The following is an 8,626-nucleotide window of genomic DNA, read 5'->3' as shown; positions in this document are numbered from 1 at the left end:
ATATGAGATATTGGTCTTAGTAACTGTTTAATTTTTTAATGTGTCAGTCGGTGAGAAATCTTCTTATTGTCAGTTGGTGAGTAGTCTACTTGTTGTCTTTAGGTGTTTAGGTTAGAAATTTTGGTGGAATTTGGATTTTACAATGTATTTTTGAGCGGCTAATGCGGTTCTTTGATTTTTGAAAAGATGTCGCTATTAAAAATTTATAGGACATTATGTGGTAATGGCGTTAACTGTACTATTTTCGGTGAAGTTTGAAATTTGGTTGATAAAAATGCCAAGAGCGTAAAAGAGGTCTCGACACATAAAGAGTTTCACTTCATTGCTTTCTAGCACAAACTCCGAGTCTTCGCTTTGTCTACCATTAGTGGATACGAGAGTTTGTACTACTCTTATTACAGGAATCATTTCCTAGGCAAAAATTATTAAGTCTTCAGCAGATACTGTTGCTAGCCGTTGTGCAAAGGAGAAGTTGTCCACAATTTGAGTGGCTAATGACTCCTTCAGAATGCTGCATACAATTCGCGAATCAATGGAAAACCCATGTCTGTGTTGTCCCTATTGAGTGCTTTGCTTCGAGGTTCCATTTGCAGAGACGTTCTTGCAATATTGGCAAACCATGTTGTCATCTGAGTTATCATAAATGTTTTCAAATTCAGCATTGTACTTACTATCGATGATGGCATTTGATATATTCTCGGAATTAGCATTATGCGTAGCATTTAGCGTAGAATAAGCATTTCGCTGGAGATTAGATTTTGCTGTGGACCGCAATTTTTACAGGGTTTTCACTTTGCGACTCATTTAGCTTTATGAATTACAGATCAAAAAAGACTACAATTGCAACAGTTCTGATTCGTGCGACAAGTTTATGGTTGAAATTATTTGGTGTATTTGGTTTGCAAAAGGGCGCTGAATTGTTATGAACAGCACTCGGTGGGCGGTTTGGCTGTTAGGGACTTGCAGTTAATTGCAATTAACGAGTAACATATTTATAGCCAATCGCAATGCTTGAGCCCAATCTACAGTTTCTTTTCGTGTTCTCATTGAATTTCATTGTCTTGCATGTTCGCTATAAAAAGATGTCTTGTCAGAGTATATTCTTGATTGCCCAACTCACAGTTTTATGACTTTTTTTAAATTGTTACAAAGAAGTGATTGATAGATGCTCCTTTATCTTGTTTTGTCGTAAGAAAAACATAGCCTGCATGTTCGCTATAAAAAGATGTCTTGTCAGAGTATATTCTTGATTGCCCAACTCACAGTTTTATGACTTTTTTTAAATTGTTACAAAGAAGTGATTGATAGATGCTCCTTTATCTTTTTTTGTCGTAAGAAAAACATAGCCTATGAAAAGCTTGTTCTATGAGACGCCAAAGTCCTTGTGAAATTTATGTTTCTATCACGAGATGCAGGTTCCGGCTGCAATGACAGTTCTTCCTTCTGCTCAAAAGCTAGGATATTTTACTGATACCTTTTTTTGATCCGCTAGATTCCAAGGTTTATCCTCACACATGATTCCAACTTGTAAGCGTCGTTGACATCAATTTTTCCAGTTCAATTTGAGTTGCGCATTTTGAGATAGTCTTTCCCGTCTGATTGTGCTGAGGATTCTTCGATAGTTTGTTCTTAGTTCGGTTCGCGTGGCAATTGAACAATTATGCGCTGAGGGCCGAGTATTGTGTCAAGGGTGATACTCTTGTGCAACTAGGGCTATTTTCAGTTGGGTTTGCCATTTTTCACACTTAAGTAGAGCGTCCGCGATTGGCGTCACCCAGAAAATCTCAGTCTCCAAAGGCGTCTGTTCGTGAGCAGCTGACTGCGCCATGTTGCACACTGCTAGAATTTTGTGTTCTTTTCTGACTGGCGTGTTTGCTTAGCATTTTACAACAAGCCTCTTCGCCTTTTGGGTCAACTCATTAATTCTGTTTACAGATATCTGTGATTGAAAACGATTATCAAGATTAACTGAAAGAATTGGTATCAGTAAAGGAGAGGCAAAATGAGAAGAACATATTTATTATATACGTGATACTCAAGAGGAAATAACTGTTCCCAGTGCGAGAAGCATAATAGTAGACATGAACTTGAAGCAATAACTGTTGCAAAGAACTAGTGAACTGGTCTCGACTTTTGAAAATCAGACCTTATACAATTTAAACAGATTGTTTTAAATTTTACTGCGCTAGATTGGGATGGGGATATCATGTATGATACTGTTTTTGGATCCGCTTGATTCCAGGGTTTATCGTAAAACAGAATTCTAACTTGTAAAGGTCGTTGAAATCATTTTTCCCAGTTCCTTCTGATTTGTGCATTTTGAGCAAGTCTTTCCCGTTCTAAATGTGCTGAGGATCCTTGGATAGTGTGTTCGTAGATGGCTTCGAGTGGCAATTGGACAATTTCGGGTTGGGGTCCCTAGTCTGGCGAAGGTGATATTATTTAGGGCTAGTTTTTTTTGAGTTCGCCAATTTTCCTACTTGAGAAAGGCGTCGTAGATGGGCGTCGCTCAGAAAAGCTCAATGCCTAAATGCGTCTGTTTTTGATCAGCCAACAGCGCCATATCGTACCCTGCTTGAATTTTGTACCCTTTACTGCCTGGCATGTTCGCTTATTGTTTTACAGCATTGTTATTTATCTTTTGAGTGAGCTCAATGCTTCTGTTTCATAAGATCTGGGAGGAAAAACGATTATCAAGTTTCACTGATAGAATTGGCAACTGTAAAAAAGAAGCAAATTGAAAACAATAAATTTAGTAAATACTTGACAATCAAGAACAGTTTCCAGTACGAGAAATATAATAGCAGACTTGTACTTGAAACAATAAGTGTTGAAGGGCACTAGTGAACTGAACTCAACTTCTGAAAATAAAACCTTTTTTAAATTAAACACATTGTATTAATTTTTACTGCATTAGATTAGGAATGGGGATATCATATATGACAGAATTTACAAAAAAATAATGGTCGGTTTTTGGGTTCACGATTGACAGTTTTGAGTTAAAAAAATCTTTTTTTTCTCTGTAAAGTCTTAAATTAATCAGAGGCAAGTTCATTTTAAAGATAATTGTATTATATTTTTACAATTCTCCCTAAATTGTTTATTTGACATTAAATTTGATGAAAATATGCGAAATGTTTTTGTTTATTTCTCAATCTCTTATCTCATATCTAAAATAGAAGCACTAGGGGTAAATATGTTAGCTGCAAAAAAGCAGAAATTGTCAATTAAAAAATGATTTGATTTAAAAAGCGAACGTTTTTGAACTTTGCGTTTATCGTCAACTGATTCATAATCAAAATAATTGTCTACAAAGTATGTATTCGCGGGCTTCGCACTGTCTATCGGGTTCTACAAAATGAGTTACAGTAATATCGATTTTTCAAATTAAACACAGTTAAGATCACATTTACATTTCTCCTATATTTAATAATCCAAATAAACTACAATCTTCATTTGGGAGTTTTCAAAATTCCCGTGTATTTCGTTTTCACTTCATAAGAAGGAGTTTTTGCTTTCAATCTTATCTGTTATGTTTTGTTGGTGATGACAAAAATCTCGATATAAAATTTACAAGAAAAATTTTTGAATATCAAATTTTTTGTGTTTTTGCATTTAAACTAATACTTCAATGTGAGTTGACGCTCTCTTGTGGCGCGTATTTAGCTAAGGTTTTTTTTTCGATGCAGATTGCTTCTTTTGTCATTATTTGTCATCCCCGCTACATGCATCAAGAATGATCCATTCAAGATTTTGCGCTCTATCACTACAATCAAAGAGGTGTTGTCGCACAGGAGGATATTTTTTTTGATGATCCGAATTTCAAGTGGTAACTTGTCCGCTGGTTTTGCCAACATAGATGGACTTTTATCCATTACAAGTATCTTTACATACAACATGCGATTTCCAACTTTATCAATAGTTGATTTCAGTGTTTGCAAGCAAGTTCTTAAATTTCTTGTTGTGAATATGATTAATATGATTTGAATATCACCAAATTTTTCCAATCTGCTCTCAAAAAGTTAAGTGATGTTTTGTCTGTATTGAACAAAAAACATTGGTTCAAGCTAATTTTTGTTGAGATTTTAAATTGTTTTGAGATATTCATTTGTGGGGGGTTCTTTTGTTTTGTGACTATTTTATTCATCGTCTCATTAACAATACTGCAAAACCATTCAGTTGCATTCTGATTTTTAGCCAATATCTCCATATTTCTCTCAAGAGCTACGTCAACATAGATTAAAACATTGAGAAGATATAATTTCCAAATACATAAAAGTTTTTATATTCCGTATGAAGTAATTTCAGGATATCACTTAATTTTTCATCAAGGACCTGGACTTGTGTATAATTTTCAAGTAAATGAGTATGATGCTTTGCGCCATTTGTAATTTTCCCGCATTATATATAAAATTATCATAAAGTTGACATGGTAAAAGAAAATTCAGGCAAAAGATACTTTGAGCATGACAAAAAAATCTGAATGTGAAAAAGTTTCACGATGAACATAAACTTAGCAAATGTTTGTTTTAAATATTAGAATTAATTCTAATTTGAAAAGTTTGTTTATTCTATATCAATTATTTTGTTAATGTCTCGAAAAAAGGGCCTAAGGAAGGGCTAACTGCAAAATACTTTAAAAATTATTCTGTTTTTTAGCGTTTCAGCTGGTATGACTTATATAGATTATCCAAGATTGTGCACCTTTTGAATAAAACTTGCATCACCACGCTGTAATTAGGTTTCCATATTCAAGCAAAAAATAGTTTTTAGGGAAAGTCACATCGGTTCACGAATTTTTTTTTCAACAGAATTTCCACCAGAAACTGTTTCAAGAACGCAAAATATCACCATGAAGGTCATCTGAGCAAGAGGAAGGATTTGGTGGTTTGACACAATCTGATAATTAACACGATCTCTAATCACAAGTCAAACATCTACCAATCCTGCAGCGTACCGGAGTTGATAACATTATTCCTAAGCATAAACAAAGACCACTTCAGTGCTAATGTTTACCGTCAACAGGTTCGAAAAGAAACTAATATTCAGGAGCTGTTAAAGTCCAATGAACTGATGATAAGCGTAACGAAGCATCTAATTTCGACGCAGCTTGACAAGTAATGCGAGCTGAATCAGGAACTTGGATCGGAAGTTAGGACCCTCGACATAGTATTAGGCAACTAAAACTTTTTAAGAGGGATGCTCAGGAAACGAAAAGGGAAGAACATGAGCAAATGGCAGAAGAAAGCTAGGGCCATTGCAAGGAGTGTACAACGAACAAATACTGAGGAGGAGCTGCTGAACAATCGGGTTTCAGTACTTGCTGTCCTTAAGCTTCTTTGATGTATGTGCAAACATTTACACACTCAAAAAATCAAACTTTTACACACTCTATTTTGATTACTTAAAAACCCGAAATAAGGTCGCTAGCTGAAATTATTGATCTGAATTTTTAAAACAATGCATTAACAATTATATAATTCTGGATTTTTTGAGGTTTCGTGATCCTCAAATTAAATTTTTTTCCGAACGAGTCGCGCACAGTTGTCAATTGAAACTCCTGAAACAAGAAATAAACTGGGCTGAAAACGTTAAAAAGAGATCAAGGAAAATCTTGAAAGAGATAGTAGCAAATTTTGGGAGAAGGTGATACCAGAACTGATGCCACCCGTTGTTTGCATCATTAGGCGTGAAATAATTAACCTCTCCGGAATGGTTAATAATAGACTGATTGGAAAACTTGGTTAGCGGTCAGAGAGACAGGATAGACCGCACTGGAATGGCTCCCATAGTTATGTTGTTATAAAGGCTGGTGGTGAAATTCCAAAGCTTTTACTTGTTATCCTATTGTTGGGACACAAACACCCTGCGACAGACAACTTTAATGAGGTGAACTTCCTCGCAGCCGTTGACAAGCTTGTACTTGAAATACTCGATAATAACACGGAGGGTGAGAAGATTTGTTAAATTGAGGCGTTAGCTTTTTGGTAGCTATGGGTGCATTACTGGCTGTAATACTAGCAAAAGTGCTGATGAAATCATTTTAGCCATCACTGCAAAAACCAAAGCTCAGAAAGAAGATTTCAAATTCTAATCAAAACAGGAATGGCAAAGACTGCAATCGCAGAGAGACATTCCGAGGCAAAGGACTAAAATGTGAAGTATACCAAAATTGCTTTCATGCTTTATGCCAAAAAACAGATGAGTAGTACGCCGAAATGCAAGATGTTGTTTGGATTTGTATGTTTTGCAGCAATCAATAAACAAAGGGGCACTTTGAGGAGAAGAGTTGTTCAAAATGTATGTGGATGACATTATATGCACAGCTCTTGGTAACTCGGACGAGTGCTTTCAAATTGCAAATTCCGTACACAACAACGTGCAATTTACATTAGAAAAAATAATCATGTAAAGGAATTTGTCTTTTTCTGATATCAATTTAAATTTGAGCAAAAAATACCTGTCATTGTTATCAAACACCAGCAGTCACAAAATAATACTGAATTTTCCCAGCCGTGCGCCGCTTCAGCATAAGAAAAATGTGATTCATCTGATGGTTCTCAGGGTTTTAAAGAAACATCTAATTGATTGTTTTCAATCAGGCGCTTGAAAAAAACTAGACATACTGGTTGAAAAATCAAAATCCAGATGAATTTTCTTTGCAAATAAGGAACCACACCTTAAAAAAGATAAAAATCGGCTGTAAAGATTGAATGAAAACAGCAAGAAAGGTAAATCAAAAAAGCCACACTGGATCTCATGGTAAACGAACCATTTTACTAAAAAGCAGAAGCAACCTCGCCCAAAATTTTGCAATTAAATTGAAGAAATTATTTGACCTGCAAGTGGTATTCATAAAGTGAAAATTGAGGTCATGCCTCCCCAACCTAAAATCATCTTTCGATATAAACCTGATTTTCCACGTGGTATAAGAGAAAAAATGTAATGGATGCGGATTCCTCTATTTTGAGCAAAAAAAACTAGCATAATAGAGAAGTTGAGGATATCGAGTCATCGAAAGAAGGATTAACAGGTGGGTCAACATTTTGCTGATTGTAGTTACCACGAATGATAATGAATGGAAAATTCTGAGTACCTGTAGCACAGTAGAGAAGTTGATGACCATCGAAACTATATACATCAACAGGTTGAAGCCGGGACTAAGCAGAAACGATGAATATAGGGAAACGATGAATATACTCAAGCTAAAATATTAGTTCAAATCTTAATTTTGACTTGGGAAAAGAAAAATAAGGCAAACAAATCGAACATTTGCAAAACCTGTACAACTGGTATACATAGGGTTAGGGAAATTCGGAATGACCCTAGAAATACAAAAATATAGCCAAAATTGAAAAATTCGGAACAGGAACGTTTTTCAAAGAAATTGACAACAGATTTAAATTTGAAGTTGCAAATATTCTAAATATTGTGCACAGAAGAAATCGCTAATTAAATTTTGAAATGATTTTATTAAAAAAAATGAACGTTTTCGAACATTGCGTTCATTGTCAGTTAAAATCAAATAAATTCGATTACAAAGAATATAAGCTTGACTTTGACTATAATTCTAAGAAATGATTTAAAATAATAACTAATTTTTGAATTTGTTTACAGTTAAAATTTTATTTACATCAATTTAGTTACATTTATTACAATAAAATTACATCAATCTTTATTCCAGAGTTTTTGAAAAAACGGTTTGTATTGTTTTCCTTTTCTGAGAAGGAGGTTTTACTTTCAATCCTATCTGTTGTTATTTTTTATTTGTTGGGGTTGACAAAATTTCGAAATATCATGTACCAGAGAAATTTTTTGAATTTCAAAATAATAAGCCTATTGATGCCCCTATAAGTCTATTGATGCCCTGAGTGAGTCTATTGATGCCTCTATACAAGGGGAAAGGTCCGCTGATGTCACCAGATAGCTATTGAGGTATTGCCTTAATTCCCGTTTTGCAAAAGATTTATACCGCTCTGATTTATGACCGCTTAACAGATTGGGAGGAGCATAAAAAAATTCTACCCGACTGCCAATATATGGTTTCAGAAGGAACTGGAGCACTCATGATGCAAGGCAAGTGGTTGCTATGGCCCACCCGACCCTCTGGACTGTGCCTGCAGGCTCTGCGAGGAGCCATTTGTCGAGAAATTTCACCTCCTGTCATGTGCTGCCCTGCCCAACATTCCAATAGTCTCAAGGGTGCTACGCATTTACCATGAAAACGCTGAAAACTTGGCCTGTTTTAGTTAAAGTGTATGTTTTTAATCATAAAAAGTATCTGCACACGTGCTTTGTAATGATTTGCTTTTGATCTTAGACGCTGCATACGACTCTGTACATTGCATTTTGTTTTTCTTACGCGATACACGTTGTATATGATTTTATACAATGCTTTTTTATCTTACGCTTTGTTCTGTTATACTGTCTATATAGACGTAATTCATTTCTTTCTCTCTCTCTCTCTCTCTCTCTCTCTTTGAATTTCGAAACTGAAATTTCAAATTTTTTTTTTATAATTTTTGTGTAAATTTGGAAAATTTTCAATTGAAGTTTTAAGATAGTTCCTGGAATTGTTCATTTTGTGGTCTCAGGCAAATGTAAATACATATTCATTTTATCCGTT

The sequence above is a fragment of the Convolutriloba macropyga genome, unplaced genomic scaffold (assembly GCF_964194025.1).
Source record: "Convolutriloba macropyga unplaced genomic scaffold, txConMacr16.3 SCAFFOLD_1131, whole genome shotgun sequence".
NCBI lineage: Eukaryota > Metazoa > Xenacoelomorpha > Acoela > Convolutidae > Convolutriloba > Convolutriloba macropyga.
The sequence above is the reverse complement of the archived record's forward strand: the minus strand, read 5'-3'. Positions refer to the sequence as shown.